The sequence below is a fragment of the Bombyx mori genome, chromosome 17 (assembly GCF_030269925.1).
Source record: "Bombyx mori chromosome 17, ASM3026992v2".
Classification (NCBI taxonomy): Eukaryota; Metazoa; Arthropoda; class Insecta; order Lepidoptera; family Bombycidae; genus Bombyx; species Bombyx mori.
In genome coordinates this window covers 12,991,207-13,001,853 of record NC_085123.1, presented here as the reverse complement: position 1 = coordinate 13,001,853, position 10,647 = coordinate 12,991,207, and positions in this window count along the sequence as shown.

Sequence of the window (10,647 nt, the reverse complement as noted above, 5' to 3'; positions counted from 1 at the left end):
ATACATTAAGGTGGTGTATGGAGATGAGCAGTAGAGGGCAATAAACCAACTAAGGATCTCAAGGGTCCAAGTTTTGGAAATCGTATGCCCAGACCCTAAAATTAAAAAAAAGGTAACATATTCAGTGGCCGTGTTAGAACCTATTTGGCTCTGAAAATCTATTTACTATGACTTGTCCATTAAAATTCCTTTTCCTACTTCAATTTCTATCCTTTTATCTAATATATTGATGTATATAGAATTTTAGCTAGTTTCATTTTTCATAATAATATAAAATTGTAACCATTTATGTACCTACTTAGTTTATATAATATATATACCTGATCCTTTTTCCAAATTCCGTTCCAATTTCCAATCCAAAAAATAAATCCATTAACACACTTCCTAACCTTTTTGCATGGCTGACGCACAAACCGTGCAGGCCTAGAAATGGGAGAAAAAAAAAACTTCGATTTTGAGTTATAACAGTCTTTCATGTGGCAGGCACACTGAATTATAATATTGACTTTGTGTTGTATGTCCAATATAAAGCCACTGGAAAAACAAATATAATTAAAATCACCCCTACGGTTTATTACGAAAATTATAAAAAAAAGTCGAAAGTAATAAAATGAGAATATTATAGGCGAGATAAAACCGTAAAACTTTTCTTAATTAAGTTAAAGTTACGCACATGTCGTAAAAAAAAATTAAGTACTTATAAAATTAACCAAAACATCATTATTATTTCTTAATACTGCCGTTCAAGTTATGAAGAAACAGACCTTTTTAAATACTTAGGATATCAATACGAAGTTGTATTTATTGCATTGAATCCCCAAAAGGCGAGGTACCGCTGGCCTACATTTATTAACACCAGGCTGAGCTGAACGAGGAATTGCTATGTAGCAATGAGATAGGATTTTATATAATTAATGGATAATAAATCATTAAATTTAAAACTAAAATTTATGTTTTCGCGAATTTTAGAAATAATTAAAACTACTTTTACGTTTTCATTTGTCTTTGCGCTTAAAGCTAATTTTAATTATCGTAGCTAATAGATTACAAGCAATTAGCAGGAAAAGATACATTGGAAACTGAGTAGGTGGTTTATTGGATTCAAATACGATTAAGGTGAGTTTATTTTTTCCTACCTAAGCTAAGATAGCCTTGAGAGGCTATGCCAGCGTAACCGAGTGAATAAGTGAGTTCACGAGGCTCCAATCTGGGGACGTTGCTAACACTGGCTCTAGCAAGAGCAGTGCTTCGCAGAATCTACCACCGGATCGGAAACGTTACCCACTGAGAAGAAGGCTGTGTCTATGAAACTCAGTGGGCTGTGTCTATGTAAGGCGAGTATTCCAATCCATTTGTTTGAATGATTAGGTTCGAGCTTGTGAATTTTTCAGGGTACTTTGAGACATTTAAGAGATGTATGGAAATGGTAGTGCAAGGTAGAGGGGGAAGAGGTCGACCGAAGAAGACATGGATGGAGTGTGTGAATGACGATATGAGAGAGAGAGGAGTGAGTGTTGAAATGACGGTTGATAGAAGAGAATGGAAGAGAAAAATTAGCTGTGCCGACCCCACCTGGTGGGATAAGGTGGAGAACAGAAGACTTTGAGACATTTAAATTTTCAGAAGAACATGAAATAAAAAATATTAAAACATTAATTGGATTATCACGAATGTTTAAAATGCACGTTTTAGTGATGCGCTTATTGAACCCGCATTATTCCTACCTTGAGATATGAGGTCAAGCTTCAATAGGATTACCAAGGAAGGATAATGACTAAAGACTAATCCCTCTTTCAAACCGAAAGTCTTTCAACCTTGGTATAGCAAGGAAATCAAGTAAGTTCCTTTTCTGTTGTATCTTAAGGTAAGTGGATATTTAGGGTCCGAAGTGAATGATGATTACGTTCAAGAATAATGTGCAGTTACTTCTATGACTTTTAGCCGAACGATCTAATTAAGCAAGTAGTAATTAATAGAAGCCATTTACCACGTTCTGAATAATAACAGACGGACAACATTGCTCACATATCATTCGCGTGTGTAATATTGGAGCGACCGACCTCTTTGTTACAGTCAGACCAAAGATAATAGATAATAATAGACAATAGAACAGGGCGGACCGAGTCGGTGAATAGTGATGAGGTAATCATGATAATATTCTGGATTTCAAGGATTCGAATAAGAGAATAGATCGATTGGATGGTGGTTGGCAAAATTACTTTTGAAAAGTAAAAAGAATTTTGTATTTACTATTTTGGTTTTGCTTTTTCTTAGACCTAAGAAGAAATGGATGGATTGCGTGAAAGACGATATGGGTAAGAGGGGAGTGGGAAGAGTATAGAAGGAGAAAACATGTTGCGCCGACCCCAGGTGACTGGGAGAAGGGCAGGATAATGATGATGATGATATTTTGGTTTTGCTTTGAAGGCTTCATAGACGTTTATATCCTTTTTCAAACGAGGCTGTGGAGAATACATAACGGTAGACAGCGGGTTGGTTGTATATCTGGCATTGCTGACGTTCATGAGCGACCTTAACCACTTAGCATCAAGTGGGCCGTAAGCTCGTCTGCCTATAAATTCAAAAAAAAATGTTTCAAAGTGGCTTCATTAGCTTTGTGATACCTATGGAATTGATTTCATTCAATCCGATTTTTTTTTTGAAATCACTTTCGTTACAGCTTATCTTTTTATATAAGACACTCATTATTGGTACAAGAACATTAAACGTAATAAGTAAGACCTTAATATCAGCGCAGGAAAGACCTTGCCGGTGTGCATGTCACGCAATATTCTTTTAATTTACACGTTAGTATTTTTGATTCATAGTTCGAAAAGAACGATTCAAGACGATGGTGTATCGAAAGTAAATAAAAGAAACACAAAGAGATGTTAAGTAATTAATACATCGTACTTACTGGTGGTAGGACCTCTTGTGAGTCCGCGCGGGTAGGTACCACCGCCCTGCCTATTTCTGCCGTGAAGCAGTAATGCGTTTCGGTCTGAAGGGTAGGGCAGCCGTGGTAACTATACTGAGATCTTAGAACTTATATCTCAAGGTGGGTGACGCATTTACGTTGTAGATGTCTATAGGCTCCAGTAACCACTTAACACCAGGTGGGCTGTGAGCTCGTCCAACCAACTAAGCAATAAAAAATAAAAAAACAGATAAGTTATAAGCACGTCTAATTTATATCACTAATAACAAAAAACAAGTTTTTTTTTGTTGAACTTATTTTGTAAGTATACAATGTTAGGTTAGTATTGAGACATAGATACAGTAATTATCTCGAAAAATTGTGTTTCCAAACTAAAACTTAAAGCGCTTAAAATTTTTACAATCGGTAAAAAACGCTGCATTTTATTATTTTTATTATATTGGCGGGTAATCCTTTGAGTCCACTTTAAGAAATTCTTATCTTATTTCGTTGTAACGCAACATAAATATTTTTGCTAAATCATTGATTCCACGCCGCCGTTAATAAACAACTTTAAAGTGATAATTCTTGTTTTTTTTTTAATTTTAAAACCGAGTATTGCATTTCATGATGACAGCACAGATTATCTTACTGAAGGCACACCTGTAATCAGTACTTTAAAACGGTATGTCCATTATAACTTTACCATGCCACCCGTATGGTACTTACGGATTTGTGGGTCTTTCTCGGATGGATTTTTGCACCATTTCTACATGACCTCTGCATCGAATTATTGTCAATGTTAAGCGCGGTCATTGTTGGAATGACTGTCGTGATAAGTAAAATGTTGAGTTACGCAACATTATTAAGTTAATGGGGTAGCGGTTCAGGTCGAGTCATGGAGTGATGTCAAGGAGCAAGTGCAGGACAGGGTCAAGTGGAAACAACTTGTGAGGGCCCTATGTACCAGCGGGGTACCTTAGGATTACAACAACAACATTAAGTTAATGTGTCATTGAGACGATTGCCCGAAATATTACTGTTGTGTAGAGCTTTTGTGGCTTTTTTTTCTAGTTACGCTCACGACCCATTTATTTGCCATTCACGTGGAAGTTTCAGTTGTTCAGAAGTTTCTCACCGGATCTTCTCAGTAGGTCCTGATTTCAATCCGGTGGTAGATTTTGCGAAGCGCTGCTTTTACTAGAGTCAGTAGTAGCGCATTCTCTCTGAGCCCCGTGAGCTCACCTTCACACGATAGGGTGAAGCTGAAATAGCCTCTCAAGGCTATCAGCATAGGTAGGAAGAAATTTAAAGAAGTGATGATAGCTGATTTTTTTTAAATTTTATTTGTAAATATGAGAAGCGTGTTTGTGTAAGTGCGAATCAGTGATCACTGTAATATTGGAAATACCGGAACTCTTTCGTCCAGTTACATAACCTACCAGTCACAGCGTAGTTGAAATAGCCTCTTAGGCTACCAGCGAATAGGTAGGGCAAAGAAGTTGCGTATATAATGGTTGTGCCACTCTTCAAACAAGATCGACGCATGATGAAAAGATAATCAATTTGAAAAAGAAGGAGGATCCTTAGGCCACGCGTGTTTTTTTGATTTTATTAACGTTACCAAAGATTCTTTAATAGGGCTTTTGGATTATCGCCAAATATTCACACAGCGTACGTTTGATGCGACATCTTATCTTTATGTATTCAGTCAATGAATCGTTTTTCAAGATAATGCAATCTTGATGACCGAGAATTCATTTACAATGAATATTTCTTCTGTGTTACCCAATAAAGTGGGATTTAACCGCGCCACCGGGCGCAGAAAAGTCATCTTATGGACTTAAACTTGATACAGTTTTCACTTTCGTAGCTGAATGCACAAGCTCATCTGGTATTGAGTGGTTACAGTAAACCTGAGACAACGTGAATCCCGACACAGGCCTTGAATAGTCTAAATTGAATTGTAACAGTTCCATCCCTCAAACCCGAAACATGGCTCTTTCACGACTGAAACACGCAGGATGGTGGTACCTACACGTGCGGACTTGAAACACGCCCTGAAAACAGTAAAGCCACCCACTTAAAATGCGGGTTCTACCTTTACTGAAATCAGAAATGTTAGTGAAAAACATGTAATTTCGGCACCTCGTGATCCAATCTCATTACTTTCAGACATCGCAGGTACCGGTCATCGTTCCTGTGCCGTAGAGTTTTACGCGCTACTTAAGTAGGGCTGCCAGATTTTTTTTCAGCCTATAAGAGGCAAATGCTTAAATGAGCGAAAAAATACGGGAATTTAATTTTTTACCCGGGACAAATAAAAAACAAAATTATTTAGTGACATTGTTTTTTTTTTGATATTTCTCCGAGGAGCAAGTCAGTTTTAACATATTTTTATCGGTTTTAACATATTTATAAAGATCATTGTATTGATCTATAATCGTACGGTTCGAATACGGGACAGTCAGTTCGGTCGAGGCATTTTAAACTAAGCATAATAGATAATACGGGACGTCCCCTGAAATACGGGACGTCTGGCAACCCTATACTGAACCCACAAACAAAAAACATTAAGTTTCTCGCCGAATCTTCTCAGTTGGTCGCGATTGCAACCAGGTTATAAGTCTTCTTATGCTGAGCTTCTTGGGTTTGCCCAGTAATGACGGCGGTGAAGGCAGAATAGCACCTGTGTGCTTAGTGCGAGTTTCTTAACGTTCTCGATAGCGTAAAAGTTAACTTAACTTTGTATGCAGTTGGAACAGCGCCCCTAGCGGCAAACGTACGCAAACGATCCCATTCCATACCAATATGAGCTAACTTTTACGCTATCGAGAACGTTAAAAAACTCGCACTAAGCATACTGGAAAGCACTTAACTCTCTTGGACAGATGACAGTAAGTTCTTTTAAGCTCAGCACTTTGAGTTCGCCTACTAACGAAGGTGAAGTCAGAATAGCCCCTCGAGGTTACTAGCGAATATATTATACAAAAAAGTGACATCATAGACATCAGATACATCAAATTTAATAAGCGGTTAATATGAACACCAAATTTATTTACATACGAAATACGGTTGTGTAATCTGTAATTATATGTCATTGCATAACACAATTACGAATAATGATCTGGTTTGCCTACAGATATAATGATTAGTTTCTATCAACTATAAATTGCGCGTTGAATATCTCCAACACTAAAACGTATATAAGCGATCGGGTGTCTTTAAAAGTATTAACAAATGAACATGCGTTCCGAAATAAAGAAATCCTTTGCCTTTGTTTGAAAAAAAATTTTTTTGACGTGCTAATATTTTGATAGCTCCCGATATATAGAGAAGGAAGTTGGAGAAGGGTCGCAGATTCCAATGGATTGCATCTAAATGGCCGCTATCGTCTCTCGATAGGTTTTATTTAATCAGTCAGTACGCACGTTCGACACAGATGGTGTTCCCCGCGCAAGAGAACTTTAGTAAAATATGGTCACACTTACTACTGACAGATGCCTGGACATTGATAACTGACAATCTACAGTAGTACTATTTTTCCAACTGGAAAGGCAAAGGTATCATACCATACGGCCTAATCTTTTATATATTTTTTTAAATGAAAAGTGATAATATGAAGTGAAATGAAATGAAGTTGATTTATTTGGAACTATTAAAATCACTCCCTTAACATACCGCTGCCAAATAAAATGTCGTATAAATAAATCTCTTAGTAATAACATCCATACGATATCTTCGACGTGTTCGACAAGCTAGAAGACAACGGTGACGATGTAAAGCGGTGGTAAGAATTGATCCAAAATGTTGATTAAGTAGGAGAAACGTAGGTAGGTGCTCTGAACTTAAAGTAATCATATTTGTTGTAAATTAATATTAGGGTTTTACTTACGAAATTTTCGCTTAGTATACTTGCAGAAGGTTAAAATAATTTTATTATTTCTTTCTATCAATCAAAATATGTAGCCATGGTATCGGTTTATCACTTCCAGTGTAGGGGTTAATTTTTAAGGCCCTTTTTGAAGAAGTTAGGTGTACTGGAGTCAACAGACTCTTCAAAGGCATTTTGTACTGCCTCTCGGGTATTGAATTTTTTCTCAGACAAGAAGTTCTTCAAGCTTTGGAAAAACTAAAAGTAAATGGTAACGCTGACAGTTAGTTTTTTTTTTATTGCCCTTTTAGGCAGACGAGTATACGGCCCACCTGATGGTGAGTGGTTACCGTCGCCCATGGACTTCAGCAATGCCAGGGGCAGAGCCAAGCCGCTGACTACCGGTTTTTGGGTGACCACAGGGCTTAGTTATTAAATCATAATTTCAATGTAGGAAGCGTTCAAACCCAAAACGGGTCGTGCTTTCCTTTGCAGTTTTGACTCCGTACACGTCATGAATGCTGTGAGTTGCGACAGAGGTACCTACATAGACTCCATAATCACATGTATTTTAATAGCTGCATGTTAATGAAAAGATTCAAATTTAGTAAAAAAAAACGGCACAGATCAATAAACAAAAATACTGAATTTAAAAATAGATTTTTATATTTTTTAAATAATAAATAAAAATCATTTGAATTGAGCGTTTTCGCCTATACATAAATTTGAATTTGAATAAATTTGAAATTGACAATAACCATTATATACGTCAATTAGTTTTGTATAATATATACCTACTTATTTATAATAGTTTTGTACAATATGTAAGAGACACTTCACCCTGATGCCGAAACGGAAATAAAATACTACGGTAGATGGAAAATAATAAAGATTTACATATTTAGTAAAATGATAAAGTAGGTTTTCGGTGACTCCGGGCGCGTGTTAAGATTTTATGTTTATGTTGTGAGTACATTGCATAAAGCGCGGACGGTTAGCGTGGTATTGGTATGGACATGTGATGCGTAGAGAGAAGATGCATGTGACTAATGCCGGCCACTCACATGCGCGCGAACATTTGTACATTGTACGAATGTTTACGCGCATGTGAAGGGCCGTCAGACATTCATTCGCAAACTTAGCGACTGTGCAAATGGGTTCGGTATTCAATTTGCGAACCCGTTTGCGCTTCCTCCTACACTTGTTTACGAATGTCTCACGAATTTCTCTTCTTTTTTAATTCGTCAATAGAACATTGAACTATGAAAATGGCGAAACGTCCGTTACCTTCGCAATCGTGGGCGCAACTGGTAACACGAATGTGTGGGAGACTACGCGAAGGATCGGGGTTCGCGCGGTTTGATGATCGTTAAAAACCGACACAGCTTGGAAACCACGAATGCAGCGAAAACTTTGCATAATCATTTGCAAATGTCGTCCTACACTTGTGGGTTTGCGTATTCGTGCGAATGTGAGTGACCGGTATAAGAGATGTATAGAAATGGTAGTGGAAATGGTAGTAGAGGGGGAAGAGGTCGACCGAAGAAGACATGGATGGAGTGTGTGAATGACGGTATGAGAGAAAGAGAGGAGTGAGTGTTTATACGAATAAGGTATATTATAGTTTGAATAAAGTTATTAAATTTTATTAATACATACACATTTTCCCACTTTTCTTCTATCGGCCTTCAGAAGTGATGACAGCTGATTTTTTTTAAATATTATCTGCAAATATGAGAAGCGTGTTTGTGTAAGTGAGAATCAGTGATCACTATAATATTGGAAATACCGGAACTCTTACGTCCAGTTACATAAAACTTACTGTGCAGTTAGTAGGTTAGTACGTTACGCAAAACGAAACAATAGTATCTGCGCACACCGTGACCGATCACCGTATCAATTTGTGTTGTCTCTTCATTGTTAGTTCTGAATACGCGTCAGGAACCAGACGTGGAAGACGTCAAAATAAAGGAAATTGTTCTGATTCTGTAATACTTTTGCTTGGAATATCCGGTATATTTGCTTAAAACTTACTCGACAAAGGGAAGATCTTCCACCGAGCGGGTGGATATTGCTCGGTAGACCGAGACGGTCCAAATATTGTTATTTGGAAGTTGGATATTATATGCAAGCTTATCTGAAAAATGTCGTTAGCGAGATTCAGGGATCTGTGAAAATCTTGTTTTCTTTAATGGCTAACGTCAGATCGGAAACGCGACCCACTGAGTAGATCCGGCGAGAAACTCAGTGGGCTGTGTCTGTGGGTTAATTCGCTCGCCGAGCCCTTCGTCGCAAGCGACGGGTTCGACGAGGACGGTGACCAGTGCTTGTGGTACCTAAAAGCACCGTTAATGGATCAGGAGGATCCGTAATGACGTGTTTTGGGCGACGTCGACACGTACGCAAACGATCCCGTTCAATAAAAACACGAGCTAACTTTTACGCTATCGAGAACGTTAAAAAACTCGCACTAAGCACACTGGTCTTAAGTGCTTACTGGGTGGCTATCATTGAAACAGAACCAGGAACTCTCATTGTAATTTATGAATTTGGGTATTTGGCTTGCACGAATATTGCATAGCACTTGCTATTCATTTCTTACTCAATTTCTGCGGGGAGTCATACGTTTGATGACGCAACAATTTTTTTTTATTTCCCTACCTATTCGCGAGTAGTTTAAGAGGCTATTCCAGCTACGCCCGGACGTGAGCTCACAGACTGAAACTGAGAGAATTTGCTAACACTAGTCCTAGCAAGAGCAGTGCTTCGCAGAATCTACCACCGGATCGGAATCGCGCCTCACTAAGAAGATCCTGCGAGAAACTCATTGGGTTAATCAATTGAATCTTCGACACCATTGTCTCAGAGTTATTCTGCTCCTCTAAATCAATAAAACAAAGAGTCCTCACTTCAGAAGCCAAGGAAACCTGAATGCTTTTCGTATCACCACGCGGGAAGGAGTAAATAAATAAACGACCGTAAAATTTTCATGTACATTTTGAAATAAATTTCGCAACACTCAATAAACATTATTAAGGCGAAAGTGAACCGAATGTCAAAGCTCTTTAAGTTCACCGCGTTCATAAAATTATATTTACGAGGACGAAGTACTCGTGTGATTGTCTCTTTATTGCTATGTATTTTATTGTATATTGGACATTGGATATTCGAGACTTATAAGGATTTTACAATTAAACCGGCGTCAATGAAATTTATTTATTTTTCTTAATTAAACGTTACAAATCATCTGTACTATATATTGTTTTTTAAATTATACGATACCAAAGTTTTACTTGCAATAATTTGGGGTGTGACATTGAGTTGTACAATATTCCAGGGTCAGAGTTAGAGACTGAGGCACTAATAAATAAAATTTAATTGGGTCTAGTATGTATCTAGTATGTAGTATTCATCATCTAGGATGTACATTATCTTCGTTTTTTACGAGTCCTAGACATAATGAATAGTAGGTACTTTCACGGTTTAATCTCGCATTTTTCATCATCATTTTATTATTTCCGACGTTTCGGATTACTGTTTCCGTGATCACGGACCTAGATTTAAATTAAGTTATTCATTCGTCGACGATTGAATATTGTGGTATGTAATTTTTTTTATAACAAAAATTTCTATCTATTTCATATTTGGTTTCAGATATATATTAAAAATACATGTCATAATTAAAGGTGCGTTTTATTTGGTATTACCATCAACAGTTCGATGTTTTTAATTGAACTACAATTAAGTTTACTCCATTGAAATATGTAGTTGAAGAAGTTTTTTGTATAAACCGAATAGCCTTTCGTATGTGAAGAACATTTATAGATAATGTGTTATGCTGTTGCTTGTTGAAAAT